The sequence below is a fragment of the Bombina bombina genome, chromosome 3 (genome assembly GCF_027579735.1).
Source record: "Bombina bombina isolate aBomBom1 chromosome 3, aBomBom1.pri, whole genome shotgun sequence".
Taxonomy (NCBI): Eukaryota; Metazoa; Chordata; class Amphibia; order Anura; family Bombinatoridae; genus Bombina; species Bombina bombina.
Genome location: NC_069501.1, coordinates 327,452,949 through 327,474,594, shown reverse-complemented (window position 1 = coordinate 327,474,594; position 21,646 = coordinate 327,452,949).

Sequence of the window (21,646 nt, the reverse complement as noted above, 5' to 3'; positions counted from 1 at the left end):
GAGCACTCTATTTCCAGATTATTGTATATATTGAACTGTTTGCTTGTATTAAATTGTCATTTTTACAATTTAAATTTTTTTTCTTTTTAAATAATTTAATTCCCTTCTAGGGACTTCTGTTTTACATTATGCAAATTATACTTTGTTCCCATTAGGGAGCTCATTCTTTCTGTGCCTTTGATACTGTGTTGAAATCTACCTGTAGATAATTGCCTGTCCTTACTATATACTATAGAACAAACTTGTGCCGCTCACATCTCACGACATCATGCTGACCCCTTGGAAGGATGATCTACTGATAATTTAAGCCCTTTACAATGTTTGCTATTGAAGTATGTGTTTCCGTGCCCCCCCCCACACACACACTCAGTTATGCCACTTATGTGCTGAGTCTATGTCTAATGCTAGACAGAGTCATGCAGAGTTGTATTTGGAGTAGAGTGCTCAGGGATTTGCTACCCACCAGGGTAGTAAATCTACTGACCAGTCCCTTAATTTGAAGCAATATATCAACTCTGCAATTTAAGAACTGATGGCTGTCATATCTAAATGCAAAGGGCAGAAGAGAATCTTTTGCAGGCTCTGGGCTCATCAGGAAAATCCTTAAGGAGCAACCCATCTAGGTTCCCTGCACAAACCTGGAATACAATGCAATCAGAATCCTCCTGTTCTGTTCAGAAACCTAGGGAATTCCTGCTGATAAAGTAGCAAATTAAGTGTCCTTTAATTTCAGGTTGGAGAACAAAAGCTCTTTTTGCAGGAAGTTTTAATATCCTTGGAGGATGAGGATCCTCCAACTGCAGACAATCTTTTAACAAGATTGCCAAGTTCAAGTTCTTTAAGGCAGCTCCAATAAAAGCAATCTGCCTTCCCTATACTGGATTACGTTTCTGACCTAATCAACAAGGAATGGAACAAACTAGACGTTCCTTTTGTTCCCTCAAATCAAATACATGTTCGCTTTTCCCTATTGGAGGTTTGAGAAACTATTACAAAGGGGGATTGTGATATATCCATTCTGGTTAGATGGACTACCATTCCTTTAGGAGGAAAGCACCTTTTTCAATAATCCAATAGACAGAAAGCTTGAAAGCCATCACAGACAATCTTTGCAGCTGGCAGGCTATATGTTTTGCCCATCTGTCAGTGTAGCCTGTGTTGCTGCCGCTACTGCAGTCTGGTGTGACAACATTCCTGACCTAATTTCCCAAGAAGCTTTTCTTGAAGAAATTCAGGATTGCTTGAGGTTAGCCAAGACTGTGTACAGTTTCATTTGTGATGCAGCTGAGGAAATTACTTGCATCAATGTGAAAAGTCATGGTCTGTTGATATGGTATCAAAAAGAAGACTTGTTTCTCTTCCTGTCCAATGAAAGATTGTGATTGGACCTGGATGATATTACTGTAACAGCAGCTGGAGGCAAAAAAATATAATTTATGTTTACCTGATAAATTAAATTTCTTTCATGGTGGTGAGAGTCCATGAGCCATTACTCCTGGGAATTCCACTCCTGGCCACTAGGAGAAGGCAAAGATTGCCAAAACTATATATTTCTTCTTCTATATTTTTCTCTCTCCTGTTTTTTATCCTTTTATCTATCTATATATACAATAATACTTAATGTCCAGATACAGCTGCCTGTAGGATTTTCTTACAAAAAACTGCTTCAGGAGAACCAAAAACATTAAAATGGTATAATTTAGCAAAGATTTGTAAGGAAGACCAAGTAGCTACCTCGCAAATTTGATCAAGAGATGCCTCATTCTTAAAAGCCTAAGAAGTAGCAACCGACCTAGTAGAATGGGCAATTATATGTTTAGGAGGAGAATAACACGCCTCCGTGTGAGCCTAACGAACCAAAGTTTCACCCAGGAAGACAAAACAGCAGTAGTCTTCTGATTTTTTCTAGAACCAGAAAAAGAACAAGATAGCGAATTGTCTAAAATTCTTAGTAGTCTGCAAATACAAATAGAATTTCAAAGCTCTGACAACATTCAAATTATGAAAAAGCCTATCCTTAGAATTCTTCGGATTAGTACAAAAATAAGGAACACCACATTTCACAATTAATATTGTCAGAAGATAAAATTTTAGGCAAAAAAATCACCCTATCCTTATGTAAATCAAGATAAGGAGGTTCAATGGAAAGAGCAGATAATTCAGAAACCCTTCTAGCAGAAGAGATAGCAAAAAGAACCTTCCAGGACAAAAGCTGAACATCCAGAGTATGCATAGGTTCAAAAGGAGGAACCTGCAAGACTCCTAAAACCAAATTAAGGCCAAGGGGGATAAATTGGCGTAATCACGACTAAAGCCTGAATAAAACTCTGAATGTCCGAAAGCTTAGCAATTTTCTTGTGAAAGAAGACTGAAAGGGATGAAATTGGCCCTTTAAAAAGCTGGAGGAGAAACTGAATAATTCTTCAGTGCCATTTAAAAGACACCAAGACATATAGGGCTTCCAAACCTAATGATAAAACATTCTTGTAACAGGTTTACAGGACTGAATCAAAATCTCAATAACAGAATCAGGAAAAAAAACTTTGTTTTAAAATGAAGTGTTCAATATCCAAGCCATCAAGTTTAGACATTTGAGATCCCAATGAAAAAATGGACATTGAGACAGAAGGTCGTGGTGCAAAGGAAGAGGCCATGGAGGGCAACTGGACATCTGTACCAGATCTGCAAACCCAGTTCTGTGGAGCCAAGCTGGAGCAACCACATTTACTGATGTCACTTTCTGCTTAATTCTGGCTATCACTCTTGGTAACAGAACAAGGGTGGAAAGATGTAAGTCAGACGAAACAACCAAAGAGTAGCAAGAGCATCCACAAACTTCACCTGAGGAACCCTGAACATTGCAAACTATCTGCAAAGCTTGTTGTTTAACTAAGAAGCAGTCAGATCTATTCTGGAAGACCCCATAGATCCACAATCTGACTGAAAACTTTCAGATGAAGAGCCCATTTCCCTGGATAAAGAGATTGGTGACTAAGAAAGTCTGCTCACCCCTGGAATATGAACAGCAGAAACTGTACAAAAATTGCTTTTTGCTGAGGTCAAAATCTAGACACCTCCCTCATCGCCAGAGAACTGTGAGTTCCCCCTTGATGATTGATATAAGCCCCGCTGTGACATTGTCTGACTGGAAGTGCAGATAAGTCTCTCTTTTCAGGAGAGGCCAGCCCTGAAGATTGCATGGAGTTCCAGAACAGTAACTGGTAACTTTGCCTCCCAAACTTCTTGGGCTCTCTCAGACTCCCAGACTGCACGCCAACCTGAAAAACTTGCATCTGTTGTGATCACAGTCAAATCTTGACAAACAAATAATGCCACTAGAATAATGGACTGATGATCTATCCACCAGGAAAAGGATTGTCTAGCTCTGAAATCCAGAAGGATTTTCTGAGAAACTGAATACAATCCCTGCATCACGGACTAAGCACATGGCCGGCCTTTGGGGTGTGCGACCTCTGCGGTCGCACAGGGCACAACAACCCAGATGGCGCCGCTACCACAGAGCTCAGGGATGATCCAAATAAGCACTGCCAGTCTGGCACTGCCGGCTGCACAAACAATTTAATCGGGATCGCTGGCACGTGCTTGTTTTTCAGCCAGGGAGGGAGGGGGTAGTAGTGGGTGGAGGTCACGTTATCCCAGTGTGTGGAGAAGCCCAAGGTCATGTACTGACATGTGATGACGTCACATGCACCGTGCCTGCACAGGACGAACTTACTTCAGGGCAGGGCTACATAAATAAAGTATACGACCACCGCCCTAAGTGTGGCATAGACTACCAGTAGCCCTGCATAGCCTATCCCATCACAGCAGCCCAGTCTAAGCCTCAGCAGCTCAGGCTATACTCAGGCCCCAGCCCCAGGCATCAGCAGCCCAGCCTATCCCCCAGGAGCCCAGCTTAGCCCCCAGGCCCCAGTAGCCCAGCCCCGAAGCTAGCAACAGCAGCCCAAGAGGATGCAGGCAAGAGGACAAGCGACTCAAAGCCAGGAGGGTACAGCCAAGAGGACAAGCAGCGCACAGCCAAGAGGACCAGCAACCAGCACTGCCTGCAGGCACAGCTACAGTACCCATTATTTAAGATAAGTGAAGCCTTCTTGGGCTGGGCCTGGGCATCAGTGCTATTTACAATATAATATTGTTTATTTTGACTATTGTTTACCGACATTCCACAGCAGTCTCTAATGGGGCCTGGAAGGGACTCTTTCTAACAGAGACTCTCTAATGGTCACAGAGAGGGCTTCTCTGTACTTGTTTGCACTTGCACATACATTTTCACTAATTAAAAAAAAAAAGTATTTGTTACAAAGATTGCACTGTTAGCTGTTTTTTTTCTATATGTTATATGTTTAATGTACATTATCGTTACAAGTGTTTCCAGTTATTTATTATTTTACTTGTTTGCACTTGCACATAAATTATCTCTAATTAAAACTAATTATTTGTTAAATACATTTTTTCCTCTCCTTTTTTGTTGATGTTTAGGTGTACGTGCAGGGGGGCGGCGCCATGGGAGTAGTCTGCACAGGGTGCCTGAAAACCTAAGGCCGGCCCTGACAAAGCATACAAAGCTGGAGAGGTCTCATGTAAAACTAAGCAAAAGGAATAGCATCTGATGCTGCGATCATCAGACCCAACACCTCCATGATAAGAGCTACAGAGAGAAAAATAACTTACTGAAGATTTGGAAAAAGCAGAATGCAACTTCAACCTCCTTTGATCCTCAGATGAAAGTCTCATGAAGACTGACTATTGTGACACATAGGAAAGTTACCCTTGACTGAGGAGTAAAAGAGCTCTTAGGAAAATTTATTCTCCACCCATGCTATTGAAGAAACGACATTATTCTTTTGGTTTGAGATACTGCTAAATGTAAAGATTGAGCCTGTACCAAGATATTGTCTAGGTAAGGAACCACCAAAACACACTTATTACAGCTCTTATTACATTATTATTATATCTCCATCAACCTTAGGGATAGTTTCCCAAATCTCTATGTTAGAAGCAGGTAAAGGAAACATATTTTTAAATATTAAAGCTGGATTAAAGGGGATACCAGGCTGACAACTTTTTAGAAATTATTTCAGAGATTGTATCAAGAACCAGAAAAAGTTTTGATGATTTAGCAGTAGGTTTAATAAGCAAATCCAATTACTTAAAGGGACATAATACTCATATGCTAAATCACTTGAAACTGATGCAGTATAACTGTAAAAAGCTGAAAAGAAAATATCACCTGAGCATCTGTATGTAAAAAAGGAAGATATTTTACCTCACAATCTCCTCAGCTCAGCAGAGTTAGTTCTGTGTAAAAAGTTATACTCAGCTGCAGGTAAAAAAAATTAAAAAATGATGAAATGAACAGCAGCCAATCAGCATCAACAATGCTGAGGTCATGAACTCTTACTGTGATCTCATGAGATTTGACTTAACTCTCATGAGATTTCATAGTAAGCTTCCTTTACCTGATTGGTGAAATAATATGAGAGTTCACGATGCTCATCCCTTCAGTTGTCCCGGGACAGACACACTAATATGCTGCTTAGAAATCCTTTACAATGGGAGGTGGCTACTGAGGATTTTTTGAGGTAAAATATCTTTCTTTTTTACATAGAGATGTTCAGGTGATATTTTCTAGTCAGCTTTTTACAGCTATGCTGCATCACTTTCAAGTGTTTAAACATTTGGGTATTATGGCCCTTTAAAGTGAATGTAAATTTTGATGCTAAAGTGCCCGGTTTTCAAAAATTAGATTAAAAACAGGGGCACTTTAATTCATCCAAATTTACATTTCACTCGTGTTGTGAAAAAAAACTTACCTTTTAATCTTGACAGCAGCTCCAGCTTCCTCCACCCGTCGCAAAGCATCTTCCTGGGTCTAAAATTAGGAATCCGGCTTCCTCCAATCACGACGTTGAATCAGACACTGATTCCCCCGGGGAGGGGAAGCCGTGATTGGAGGATAACCTATCCATCATTTCTGACCTCAGAAATGGCTTGCGACGACCGGAGGAAGCTGGAACTGCTGTCAAGATTAAAAGGTAAGTATTTTTTCACAACACGAGTGAAATGTAAATTTTGATTAATTAAAGTGCCCCTGTTTTTGATCAAATTTTAAAAAAACGGGAACTTAGCATCAAAATTTACATTCACTTTAACAGACTTATCCTTAGGAACCTTAGGATCCTGAACTCCTAAAGTACATAAAACATCTCGTAAGAGAGAACAAAGAGATTCAAGTTTCAACATGATGATTCTTTAGAGAGAGACTCCTGATCATCTGAACATACCTCACCCTCTGAAGACAAATCAGATGAACCAAGGTCTGAAACATGCATCTTAACAGACTAAGATCTATTTAAAGCAGATAAGCTAGAGGAGGGATTATCAGAAACTGAGCTTTTTTGCTTACTTGGAGGAGGCATATCTGCCAACATTTCAGACACAGTGTACAAAATCTTTAAATCCTGGAGCAAAATCTGAAGAACTCCCCTGTATAGAACAAAAAGATGGAGGACAGATATCCTTAGATGCAAGAGTAGCATGGGTCTGATTGGAATGCAATAAACTATCCATACAAGAATTGCAAAGCTGAGAAGGGGAATTACATCAATAAGCTTTTAATATAATATTAGGAAAGTGTTCAGAGGATCTAGCTTCTAAGGAATCAATATTTAAAGAAATGGGGAAAGACACGGTATGCTCCATTTACAAAAAACAGGCCTAGACTGAAAACTACAGAAAATAAAAATGTGGTAGACAAATAACAATCAAGGATTTAAACTCAAAAATCGTAAAAAGGAATATAGGCAGGTAAATACATAAGAAAATAACCTTTCATTAATTATACCCAAAAAATAAGCAGTTCGCACAACCCTAGATAAATCTACCCCACTGAGTCTACTCCAATAAGCAAAATACAATGTAATGTATGTCTGTTAGAAAATAAGACTTAAAGTGAATGTAAATTTTGATGCTAAAGTGCCCGGTTTTTAAAAATTTGATTAAAAACAGGGGCACTTTAATTCATCAAAATTTACATTTCACTCGTGTTGTGAAAAAAATACTTACCTTTTAACCCCTTGATCACCTAGATCATGTGGTTACAAATTACCAATGGTAGAGGGATGCTTTTTATGAAAAATTAATAATATTTTTATTATCAGCCTTTTGGCCTGTGTGTTAGGTGAGTAAGCATATTCTTTGCTCAGCTCTCCACATAGTCTAAAATCCTTTCATTTTTGCTGCAAAAAAAAAGGCTTATTTTTTGCAGTAAAATTTATATCTTTTATTTATAGCAGCATAATTTCTTTGAAAATATCTTTATTTTTGTTAAGAGAATTATGGCTAAGCATCTGATGAGTGCTGAGGAAGCATCTGAGATTCTTATGAACTTAGACTCTGATTCCTTCTCTGATGACACATCTGCTGCAAAAGATTCTGACAGCGACTTTTTCCTTGGGCTGTCATCATATAGTGACAGTTCAAGTAAGACAGATGAACCAACTGAGCAACGGCATGGCTGCAGACAGTTCAGAGCTGTCAGTTCTCGTGGCAGAGGGATGGCAACAACATCTGCAGTGGCCACACAGCATACTGTGGGAGTCAGGGGCATGGGGGATGTAGCAACAACATCCGCAATGGCCGCACAGCATACTGTGGGAGTCATGGGCAGGCCTGTTCCAAGCTACAACTGGACCGCCCCTAATATGGTTCAGCCAGTTTTGCCTCCATTTACTGACAATTCTGGCCTCTTGGTGGGCACTGCACATTTTGAACCCATCAACTACTTTCAGTTGTTTGTGGATGATGAGTTCTTAGAATTTATTGTTCAGCAGACAAATCTGTATGCTGAGTAATTTTTCAAAATGCTGGTGCAAAACTGAGCCGCCATGCCAGAGCACATTGATGGACTGCGACCAATTTGCAATAAATGAGGAAATTCTGGGACCTCACTCTGTTAATGGGGATTGTGCAAAAGCCAAGCATAGCCTCATATTGGTCAAAGCAGTCTACTCAGATGACCCCTATCTTCCCTGCTACAATGAGCAGGGACAGATATATCTTACTGCTCAAGTTTTTGCATTATAATAATAATGCAAATGCTCTGCCACGGGACAACCCAGAACATGACCGATTGTTTCAAATAATGCCTGTTCTTGACCATTTATTGGCAAGATTTCAAGAGGGCTATACTCCAGGCCAGAACATATTGGTTGATGAATCCTTGATCTTATATAAGGGACGTATTGTTTTTAAACAATATATTCCTTCTAAGAGAGCTCGCTATGGGATCAAGCTGTATAAGCTGTGCGAGAGCTCTAGTGGATACACCTATCGTTTTAGGGTATACACTGGAAAGGATTCTGTTCTAGCACCCCCTGACTATCCCTCCTCCCTTGCTGCAAGTGAAAAAATAATGTGGGACTTACACCATCCAATATTTAATAAAGGTTACCATGTGTCAGGGTGCCAGGAATCAGACTGAGACAAGATGTGCAAAAATAATCACACCTTTATTAATAGCAAAAAATAATAAAAAGTCCACAAGTCAAATAATCCAGGAATCAAAACCAGAACTGGTAGTCAGACGAGCAGAGTCAGGAGCCAAAGCGAATAGTCAGGCGAGCCGGAATCAGGAAAAAGGAGAACAGCAGAGTCAGGAACAAGCCAGGGATCAGGAACCAGGAGGGACGTCAGACAGCCAGGTAATACACAGGAGCTCTCACAAACAGGTCTGAGACAACGCAAGGGCAAAGCATACTGAACAGAGGCCCTTTAAATAATAAGTGATGACATCACAATTCTGAGACTGCACCCTGTCTCACACGGATGATGCACACCAGTCTGGCCATAAAAGGAAGTGTAGGAAATGAGCAGCATCACACAGTATGCACCAGGGTCAGCAAGAGAGGTGAGTAAAATAGTTGCCAGCAGCACATGGCAAACAGATCAGGGAAAAAACCCTGACACCATGTATATGTGGATAACTTTTACACTGGTGTGCCATTATTTAAATTGCTATATAGCAAGGGCACTGTTGCATGTGGCACAATCCGTGCCAATTGCAAAGGCTTTCCGACTCACATTTTCAGAAAGAAAAAGAGGAGAGATCTCAGCTTTGTGCTCTGATGAGCTGCTAGCTGTGAAATTCACAGACAAGAAGGATGTGCATCTTCTCACAACGATACATGATGATGAGCACATCACCTGTTTATGTCATGGGGCAGAGCACTCTAACTATGAAACCCATATGTGTCCTGGATTACAATCAGCATATGGGAGGGGTAGATAAGACTGACCAGATGCTTGAACCATACTCTGCTTCTCGCAAAGCATATACATGGTACAAGAAACTGGCAGTCCACTTGATACAATTGTAATGCTTAATGCATTTGTCCTGTATCAGGCTACCCAAGAAAGAGGGCTATGTTTCCTGAAATTTCAGGAATCTATTATTAAAAGCCTTCTCTCCTCAGGGGATATTCCAGTAACTGGGCCAAGTGAGGAGAATGCAAGGTTGCATGGCAGTCACTTTCCCTAGAAGAAGGTGTAGAGTGTGCTTTCAGCATGGACGTCATAAAGAGACCCGTTACTACTGTCCAGACTGCCCCTCTAAACCAGGGATATGCATGCCAGAATGCTTCCGTATTTATCATACTATGGAAACATACTAGCTGCATACCCTCACAACCCCAGGAGGCTCTGAAATGCAGATATATGTCCCTGGTTGAGGTTTACACCTGACCAGCCCAGTGCCCTGGTTGAGGTTTACGCCTGACCAGCTCAGTGCCCTGGTTGAGGCTTACGCCTGACCAGCCCAGTACCATGGTTGAGGCTTACGACTGACCAACTCAGTACCCTTGTTGAGGTTTACGCCTGACCAGCACAGTGCCCTGGATGAGGCTTATGCCTGACCAGCACAGTGCCCTGGTTGAGGCTTATGTCTGACTATCCCAGTTATTAAGTTGCCCCAAGCAAAAGGTACGTATGAAGGGCGATATGAAAGGTGTGTGACTGGCTAGTGGTAGGGCTTGTGTTTCTGTGAGTGAATAAAGATACAAAAGGTGTGTGTATGGCCAGTAGTAGGAATGAAAGTCTTGATGTATGTAGGGGTGTGTGCTTCTGTGAGTGAATCAGACATGAAAGGTGTGTGAATGGTCAGTAGCAAGGGTTGAAGCCTTGATGTGGGGTTACTGCTCACATGGGTATCCATGTGCTAATTTAACCAGTGTGAGTGCCTGTAATGCTTGTGTGGGTAATGCAAAAGAGTGTTATATTTTTAAACATAAAATAAAATCATTTAGAGTTAGTTTAGTCAATAAAGTAGATACAACTGTTTAATTACATATATAACCCCTATACGTTTAAAGTGTTTCAAGGTAGTCATGTCTGCAGTTTAACAGCTGTAGCCACCTGGGAATTAGAGATACAGTATACAAAGTACACAGTTTTGGAAAGTACACCCCTTGGTGCATCAAATGAGGGGCTGCATGTATTGCTAACACAAATTTGAAGTGCGTAAGACATAAATGAATGTGTCATTTTGCTTAGAAAAATATATTTTCTAAGCAAAGCACCATATGCCATGAATATTTGTGCACTCCACTTTTGTGCTAGAAGTTAATACAGCCCCTCATTTGATGCTTCAGTGGGTGTAATTTCTACAAATGTATACTTTATGTACCCTAATTTAACTTCCCAGGTGGCTAGAGCTGTTTAAGTGCAGATATGGCAACCTTGAAAATCTTATTTAAAATTGTCTTTAAACATTTAGGGGTGATGTCTGCAGTTTAACAGCTGTAGCCACCTGGGAATTTAAGATACAGTACACAAGGTACACAGTTTTGGAAAGTACACCCCTTGGCGCATCAAATAAGGGGCTGCATGTATTGCTAGCACAAATTTGGAGTGTGTAAGACATAAATGAACATCTCACTCCCAAAGACAACCTCTGGATATGACGCTGAGCATGTGCACTCAACTTCTTTGGTCGACCATGGTGAGGCCTGTTCTGAGTGGAAACTGTCCTGTGAAACCACTGCATGGTCTTGCCCACCATGCTACAGCTCAGTTTCATGGTCTTGCCAATCTTCTTATAGCCTAGGCCATCTTTATGTAGAGCAACAATTTTTTTTTTCTCCAGGTCCTCAGAGAGTTCTTTTTTTTGTGTGGGGGTGGGGAGCGCTAAACAATATAGCTGTGAGTAGGACTGTGTTTGGTGATAATTAATTGTATTATCTATTTGTGTTGCAATATTGTGCCTTTAGAATTCGTTTTAAAAATGTGATAATTAACAACTGATATCGATAACCAATCAGTTTCTTTTTAACCTGAAAACCTTCTGTGCATTCATGAAATTATTAATTAACACCTTTCTGTGTAATACAAATGTGTATACAATTAAATTATTTATTAAGTAGTGATAGTGAACTTATATTGGTGACTAATATATTCTTGCTTTTGAAATTTACTAGACGTCTATAATCAGCACTGCTTGTGGTATGCACATCTAAGATCAACTTTCCCTTTATCAAATAATAAACAGATATTATGAATTAACACTCCTTTATGTTGAACAGTGGGATATATTATACGTGCTTTGATAGAAATGATGCTAAACGTATATATACATAAAACAGTTTACTTACATATATATATATATATATATATATATATATATATATATATATATATATATATATATATATATAAACAGAAATGACAAAAAATAAAAATAATAAAATCTGTTGTTTAAAATTCTTACACAGATAAAGAGTTGTTTTAGATAAACACCAATGCCTTTTTAAATCTGCGGGTAATGCTGTTAACCCTGTGTGTTTATATCTGTGTCTTAACAATTACTTGTATCCTATGATTCAAAACATTCATATAAAAAACATATATACAATCTTTTATGATCCCATGTATAAAACTTCATATGAAAAGAGACTGCTTCAAGTTCTAATAATGTATCAAAAACAGAATTTATGTTTACCTGATAAATTACTTTCTCCAACGGTGTGTCCGGTCCACGGCGTCATCCTTACTTGTGGGATATTCTCCTCCCCAACAGGAAATGGCAAAGAGCCCAGCAAAGCTGGTCACATGATCCCTCCTAGGCTCCGCCTACCCCAGTCATTCGACCGACGTTAAGGAGGAATATTTGCATAGGAGAAACCATATGTTACCGTGGTGACTGTAGTTAAAGAAAATAAATTATCAGACCTGATTAAAAAAACCAGGGCGGGCCGTGGACCGGACACACCGTTGGAGAAAGTAATTTATCAGGTAAACATAAATTCTGTTTTCTCCAACATAGGTGTGTCCGGTCCACGGCGTCATCCTTACTTGTGGGAACCAATACCAAAGCTTTAGGACACGGATGAAGGGAGGGAGCAAATCAGGTCACCTAAATGGAAGGCACCACGGCTTGCAAAACCTTTCTCCCAAAAATAGCCTCAGAAGAAGCAAAAGTATCAAATTTGTAAAATTTAGAAAAAGTGTGCAGTGAAGACCAAGTCGCTGCCTTACATATCTGATCAACAGAAGCCTCGTTCTTGAAGGCCCATGTGGAAGCCACAGCCCTAGTGGAGTGAGCTGTGATTCTTTCAGGAGGCTGCCGTCCGGCAGTCTCATAAGCCAATCGGATAATGCTTTTAATCCAGAAGGAGAGAGAGGTAGAAGTTGCTTTTTGACCTCTCCGTTTACCAGAATAAACAACAAATAAAGACAAAGTTTGTCTGAAATCCTTAGTAGCTGCTAAGTAAAATTTGAGAGCACGAACTACATCCAAGTTGTGCAACAAACGTTCCTTCTTTGAAACTGGATTAGGACACAAAGAAGGCACAACTATCTCCTGGTTAATGTTTTTGTTAGAAACAACTTTTGGAAGAAAACCAGGTTTAGTACGCAAAACCACCTTATCTGCATGGAACACCAGATAAGGAGAAGAACACTGCAGAGCAGATAATTCTGAAACTCTTCTAGCAGAAGAAATTGCAACCAAAAACAAAACTTTCCAAGATAATAACTTAATATCAACGGAATGTAAGGGTTCAAACGGAACCCCCTAAAGAACTGAAAGAACTAGGTTGAGACTCCAAGGAGGAGTCAAAATTTTGTAAACAGGCTTGATTCTAACCAGAGCCTGAACAAAGGCTAGAACATCTGGCACAGCTGCCAGCTTTTTGTGAAGTAACACAGACAAGGCAGAAATCTGTCCCATCAAGGAACTTGCAGATAATCCTTTTTCCAATCCTTCTCGAAGGAAGGATAGACTCTTAGGAATCTTAACCTTGTCCCAAGGGAATCCTGCAGATTCACACCAACAGATATACCAAATTATGTGGTAATTTTTCTGGTTACAGGCTTTCAGGCCTGAACAAGAGTATTAATAACAGAATCTGAGAACCCTCGCTTTGATAAGATCAAGCGTTCAATCTCCAAGCAGTCAGCTGGAGTGGGTCGAACGGACCTAGAACAAGAAGGTCTCGTCTCAAAGGTAGCTTCCATGGTGGAGCCGATGACATATTCACCAGATCTGCATACCAAGTCCTGCGTGGCCACGCAGGAGCTATCAAAATCACCGACGCCCTCTCCTGATTGATCCTGGCTACCAGCCTGGGGATGAGAGGAAACGGCGGGAACACATAAGCTAGTTTGAAGGTCCAAGGTGCTACTAGTGCATCCACTAGAGCCGCCTTGGGATCCCTGGATCTGTACCCGTAGTAAGGAACTCTGAAGTTCTGACGAGAGGCCATCAGATCCATGTCTGGAATGCCCCACGGTTGAGTGACTTGGGCAAAGATTTCCGGATGGAGTTCCCACTCCCCCGGATGCAATGTCTGACGACTCAGAAAATCCGCTTCCCAATTTTCCACTCCTGGGATGTGGATAGCAGACAGGTGGCAGGAGTGAGACTCCGCCCATAGAATGATTTTGGTCACTTCTTCCATCGCTAGGGAACTCCTTGTTCCCCCCTGATGGTTGATGTATGAACTTGGCCCTCGCTAGCTGAGGCCAAGCTTTGAGAGCATTGAATATCGCTCTCAGTTCCAGAATATTTATCGGTAGAAGAGATTCTACCCGAGACCAAAGACCCTGAGCTTTCAGGGATCCCCAGACCGCGCCCCAGCCCATCAGACTGGCGTCGGTCGTGACAATGACCCACTCTGGTCTGCGGAAGGTCATCCCTTGTGACAGGTTGTCCAGGGACAGCCACCAACGGAATGAGTCTCTGGTCCTCTGATTTACTTGTATCTTCGGAGACAAGTCTGAATAGTCCCCATTCCACTGACTGAGCATGAACAGTTGTAATGGTCTTAGATGAATGCGCACAAAAGGAACTATGTCCATTGCCGCTACCATCAAACCTATCACTTCCATGCACTGCGCTATGGAAGGAAGAGGAACGGAATGAAGTATCCGACAAGAGTCTAGAAGTTTTGTTTTTCTGGCTTCTGTCAGAAAAATCCTCATTTCTAAGGAGACTATTATAGTTCCCAAGAAGGGAACCCTCGTTGACGGAGATAGAGAACTCTTTTCCACGTTCACTTTCCATCCGTGAGATCTGAGAAAGGCCAGGACAATGTCCGTGTGAGCCTTTACTTGAGGAAGGGACGACGCTCGAATCAGAATGTCGTCCAAGTAAGGTACTACAGCAATGCCCCTTGGTCTTAGCACCGCCAGAAGGGACCCTAGTACCTATGAGAAAATCCTAGGAGCAGTGGCTAATCCGAAAGAAAACGCCACGAACTGGAAATGCTTGTCCAGGAATTCAAACCTTAGGAACCGATGATGTTCCTTGTGGATAGGAATATGTAGATACGCATCCTTGAAATCCACCTTGGTCATGAATTGACCTTCCTGGATGGAAGGAAGGAGTGTTCGAATGGTTTCCATCTTGAACGATGGAACCTTGAGAAACTTGTTCAAGATCTTGAGATCTAAGATTGGTCTGAACGTTCCCTCTTTTTTGGGAACTATGAACAGATTGGAGTAGAACCCCATCCCTTGTTCTCCTAATGGAACAGGATGAATCACTCCCATTTTTAGCAGGTCTTCTACCCAATGTAAGAATGCCTGTCTTCTTATGTGGTCTGAAGACAACTGAGACCTGTGGAACCTCCCCCTTGGAGGAAGCCCCTTGAACTCCAGAAAATAACTTTGGGAGACTATTTCTAGCGCCCAAGGATCCAGAACATCTCTTGCCCCAGCCTGAGCGAAGAGAGAGAGTCTGCCCCCCACCAGATCCGGTCCCGGATCGGGGGCCCGCATTTCATGCTGTCTTGGTAGCAGTGGCAGGTTTCCTGGCCTGCTTTCCTTTGTTCCAGCCTTGCATAGGTCTCCAGGCTGGATTGGCTTGAGAAGTATTACCTTCCTGCTTAGAGGACGTAGCCCTTGGGGCTGATCCGTTTCTGCGAAAGGGACGAAACTTAGGTTTATTTTTGGTCTTGAAAAGACCTATCCTGAGGAAGGGCGTGGCCCTTGCCCCCAGTGATATCAGAGATAATCTCTTTCAAGTCAGGGCCAAAGAGTGTTTTCCCCTTGAAAGGAATGTCAAGCAATTTGTTCTTGGAAGACGCATCCGCTGCCCAAGATTTTAACCAAAGCGCTCTGCGCCACAATAGCAAACCCAGAATTTTTTCGCCGCTAACCTAGCCAATTGCAAGGTGGCGTCTAGGGTGAAAGAATTAGCCAATTTAAGAGCACGAATTCTGTCCATAATCTCCTCATAAGAAGAAGAATTACTAATAATCGCCTTTCCTAGCTCATCAAACTAGAAACACGCGGCTGCAGTGACAGGGACAATGCATGCAATTGGTTGTAGAAGGGAACCTTGCTGAACAAACATCTTTAGCAGACCTTCTAATTTTTTATCCATAGGATCTTGGAAAGCACAACTATCTTCTATGGGTATAGTGGCGCGCTTGTGTAGAGTAGAAACCGCCCCCTCGACCTTGGGGACTGTCTGCCATCAGTCCTTTCTGGGGTCGACTATAGGAAAACAATTTTATAAATATGGGGGGAGGTACTAAAGGTATACCGGGCCTGTCCCATTCTTTACTAACAATGTACGCCACCCGCTTGGATATAGGAAAAGCTTCGGGGGGCCCCGGGGCCTCTAAGAACTTTTCCATTTTACATAGTGGTTCTGGAATGACCAGATAATCACAATCATCCAAATTGGATAACACCTCCTTAAGCAGAGCGCGGAGATGTTCCAACTTAAATTTAAAAGTAATCACATCAGGTTCAGCTTGTTGAGAAATGTTTCCTGAATCTGAAATTTCTCCCTCAGACAAAACCTCCCTGGCCCCCTCAGACTGGTGTAGGGGCCCTTCAGAAACCATATCATCAGCGTTCTCATGCTCTACAGAATTTTCTAAAACAGAGCAGTCGCGCTTTCACTGATAAGTGGGCATATTGGCTAAAATGTTTTTGATAGAATTATCCATTACAGCCGTTAAATGTTGCATAGTAAGGAGTATTGGCGCACTAGATGTACTAGGGGCCTCCTGTATGGGCAAGACTGGTGTAGACGAAGGAGGGGATGATGCAGTACCATGCTTACTCCCCTCACTTGAGGAATCATCTTGGGCATCATTTTTACTAAATTTTTTTTTTTTTTTTTTTTATGACATAAAATACATATAGTTAAAAGAGAAGGAACCTTGGTTTCCCCACAGTCAGAACACAATCTATCTGGTAGTTCAGACATGTTAAACAGGCATAAACTTGATAACAAAGCACAAAAAACGTTTTAAAATAAAACCGTTACTGTCACTTTAAATTTTAAACTAAACACACTTTATTACTGCAATTGCGAAAAAGTATGAAGGAATTGTTCAAAATTCACCAAAATTTCACCACAGTGTCTTAAAGCCTTAAAAGTATTGCACACCAAATTTGGAAGCTTTAACCCTTAAAATAACGGAACCGGAGCCGTTTTTATATTTAACCCCTTTACAGTCCCTGGAATCTGCTTTGCTGAGACCCAACCAAGCCCAAAGGGGAATACGATACCAAATGATGCCTTCAGAAAGACTTTTCTATGTATCAGAGCTCCACACACATGCAGCTGCATGCCATGCTGTCCTCAAAAACAAGTGCGCCATACCGGCGCGAAAATGAGGCTCTGACTATGATTAGGGAAAGCCCCTAAAGAATAAGGTGTCAAAAACAGTGCCTGCCGATATAATCATATCAAAATACCCAGAATAAATGATTCCTCAAGGCTAAATATGTGTTAATAATGAATCGATTTAGCCCAGAAAAAGTCTACAGTCTTAATAAGCCCTTGTGAAGCCCTTATTTACTATCTTAATAAACATGGCTTACCGGATCCCATAGGGAAAATGACAGCTTCCAGCATTACATCGTCTTGTTAGAATGTGTCATACCTCAAGCAGTAAGAGACTGCACACTGTTCCCCCAACTGAAGTTAATTGCTCTCAACAGTCCTGTGTGGAACAGCCATGGATTTTAGTTACGGTGCTAAAATCATTTTCCTCATACAAACAGAAATCTTCATCTCTTTTCTGTTTCTGAGTAAATAGTACATACCAGCACTATTTTAAAATAACAAACTCTTGATTGAATAATAAAAACTACAGTTAAACACTAAAAAACTCTAAGCCATCTCCGTGGAGATGTTGCCTGTACAACGGCAAAGAGAATGACTGGGGTAGGCGGAGCCTAGGAGGGATCATGTGACCAGCTTTGCTGGGCTCTTTGCCATTTCCTGTTGGGGAGGAGAATATCCCACAAGTAAGGATGACGCCGTGGACCGGACACACCTATGTTGGAGAAATCTTGTTTCTATTCTGGAATACACTTTCTCATATATGCATATATTTGTATATTGATCCTTTGAAATTATGTATACAGTCATATAATTTGTTACAAAGTTGTGGCCACAACTGTATTCTTTGAGTTTCGGTATCACCGAATGACGGTAATATTGAGTAACGTTAATGTTGCACTTCCCCTAACCGGACCTCCGATTGTTCTTACCTTGTTGTGTTACAGGGGTCCTGGGAAGCTGCTCATTACTGGTTTTACCTTAGTAAGGGAGGATCAGCGTCTCTCCGTTTGAAAAGTTCCTGGCGGCTTACTTCCTATCCCTGACGTCGTCCGTTCCACGTGACTTGGTTGAGGCCAATCGGGTAACCGGATCGTGGGGGGAGTGTGCCTCTTTGAAATCTTGGTTCTTTGGTTCTCTGGAGCCTTTGTAATCCACACTGGATTGTCTGTCTACGCGTTTCAGCGCTCTCATGTGCCTTTATCAAGACTTGTATTGTTAGTGTGTATTTCGGCTCTATTTAAGGTTTCGGTCAGAGAATTCTTTGCCATGAGGTGCCATGTTGAACTTCCAGTGAACAGTAAGAGAGTGTGAGAGTGATAACACCAAATTTCACACACTTGCTCCCCATTCACACCTGAGACCTTGTAAAACTAACATAGAAACATAGAATTTGACGGTAGATACGAACCAAAAAGGCCCATTAAGTCTACCCATGTTACAGGTTACTTTTTCCTTAGGATAGCCTTATGCATGTCCCAGGCATTTTTAAATTCCTTTACAGTCTTTGTGTTTACCACCTCAAATGGAAGTTTATTCCATGAATCCACCACCCTTTCTGTATAAAAAATAAAAAAAAAAGCTTCCTCAAATTTCTCCTGAATCTGCTAACCTCTAAATTTAGATTGTGACCCTTTGTGTTGGCATTTATTTTTTTGTGAAAAATGCTTTCAGCTTCTATTTTATTAAGTCTATCATGTCACCTCTTTCCCTTCTATCCTCTTATACATATTTAGATCATAGAGTCTTTCTTTGTACGTTTTATATTTTAGAACATGTACCATTTTAGTAGCCCTCCTTTGGACAGATTCTAGTTTATTTATATCTTTCTGAAGATATGGTCTCCAGACCTGTACACAGTATTCCATATTTGGTCTAACTAATGATCTGTAAAGTGGCATAAGAACCTTGCTATTTCTGCTACTAAAACCTCTTCCAATGCAACCAAGCATTTGACTGGCCTTGCTGGCTGCACTGCGGCATTGTGTACCAAATTTTAAATAATCTGAAATAATAATTCCCAAATCCCTTTCTTCTTTAATTACAGTCAGTAATGTACCATTGAGACTATAATTGGCCTTTGGATCCTATATGCATAATTTTGCTCTTGGTAATATTAAATTTCAGATCCCATTTATTTGACCAGTCCTCTAGTTTATTAAGATCACAGTTCATTTGATCAACTCCTCCTGGAGCATCTACCCTGTTACAAATTTTTGAATCATCAGCAAACAAGCAAACCTTCCCCTTAAGCCCACTTCCAATATCACTTATGAACATGTTAAACAAAACAGGCTCAAGAACTGACCCTTAGGGAACACCACTAGTAACGGATGCCTCATTTGAATGTACTCCATTAATTGAAACCCTCTGTCGTCTATCTTTAAGCCAGCATTCTACCCACTTAACAATCTTAGCATCTATTCCATGGCAATACATTTTTTGAATAAGTTTGTTGTGGGGGACGGCGTCAAATGCTTTGATAAAGTCTAGATATGCAACATCTACGGCTCCTCCCTGGTCTATTATTTTAGTTACATGGTCAAAGAAATCAATTAGATTAGTCAGGCATGATCTTCCAGCAGTGAAACCATGCTGTCCTTTGTCTTCTAAGTTGTTTGTCTGAATGAAAGATACAAGTCTTTCCTTTAAAAGAGTTTCCATTAATTTCCCTGCAATTGAGGTCAAACTGACTGGTCTATAGTTAGCAGAATCTTCCCTACTACCCTTTTTATGAAGAGGGACTACATTGGCAATTTTCCAGTCTTTTGAAACAACTCCTGTTAGAAGTGATTAAATAAATCAGCTAATGGAGTAGCTATTACGGATCGAATTTCTCTTAGAACCCGTTGGCTGAATATTATCTGGACCCACAGACTTATTAACTTTTATTTTTGATAAAGCCCTTGAAACCTCTTCCTCTGTAAAAAGAAAAGTACTACTCACATTATTATTTACAGTAACATCCCTTAATAGAATCTCACTATCTTTACCATCTGTTGTAAAGATTGAACAAAAGTAATCATTTAAACAGTTTGCTATTTGTTTATCTTCTTCCACTACTCTATCCTCATTCTTGAGTCTAACTATCCCTCTGTTAGTTTTTCTCTTTTCACTGATATATCTAAAGACGGTTTTGTCACCGTTTTTTTTACAGATTGTGCTATTTTCTCTTCAGCTTTAGCCTTTATGATTAACTGCTTTGCCATCTTTTGATGGATTCTCCATTTTTCTTTATCCTCTTCTGAGCCAGTGTGTTTGAAATTTTTTTTATAGACTGTCTTAACTGCATGTGCTACTTCTCTTGAAAACTATATTGGTTTTCTTTTTCTTTAACAAACAAGCCTAATATAGTGTTTAGTTGCATCTAGAATAGCATTTTTAAAATATTCCCACTGTTCTCGTACTCCTGTAATCTGTGCCATCCCTTTTAGGGATTCATCTAGGTATCTGCCCATGTAAGAAAAAAATCAGTTGATCTAAAGTCTAAGACTTGTTTTACTTTGGTTGCTCAGTACCTTTTCCTGAATATTAAACCATACAGACTGATGATCACTAGAGCCTAAGTTCTCACCCACAGACACCTCAGATACTATATCACTGTTTGTAAGTACTAAATCTAATATAGTTCCTTTACGTGTTGGTTCTTTTACTAGTTGCTCAAGAGATTCCCCTTGTAAAGATTCCAGGATATATTTACTTCTAGTTGATTTGGCAACAGGTACTTCCCAGTCTAATGAGTCACATAACACCGGGGAGGGAAAATGGCTAATTGGGCCCAATTTCCACTTAGGGGTGTACTCACCTTTTGTTGCCAATGGTTTAGACATTAATGGCTGTGTGTTGAGTTATTTTGAGGGGACAGCAAATTTACACTGTTATACAGGCTGTACACTCACTACTTTACATTGTAGTAAAGTGTCATTTCTTCAGTGTTGTCACATGAAAAGATAATAAAATGTGAGAAATATATGTATTAAATACAATAACAGCCTAATACACTTAAAGAGTGCCTTATGAACAAAATAATGTACTTACCTATAGGCACATATCTACTAGAAATAAGCAGAAATCCAGTAGAAAGCCAAACCAGTGCTGAAACATCAGGATATGGAATAGAAGTATACCAATGACTTGACAGGAGGAGGCAAAGGACAGGTCTCTGCAACACCTGTGGAAAAGCTTCTGACTGAGTAACTCCCAATTGTAATTGTGCCACTACCCAGTACATCCCTCTGACAATACTGAGGGGAAACTGGGCCTCAAATTGTGAGAGCCACTCTCAAAGTTGAGCACCTTCACTCTTCACCTTCCTCCATCAGAGAAGACAAGACTAGTTACTATAAAGATGGGAGGAGTTTTATAGGGCTTTTGGAATTTGGAAATATTTGCCTCTTCCTAGGGGTCAGGAAAGGCAATGCCCATAAGAAATAGATCATGGACTCTCACCAACTACATGAAAAATATATTTACCAAAGGAAAAAGAAAAAAAAAAGGCACAATTTGAATTGCAAAAATGCCTACACTTTACTTGATAAATGGGGC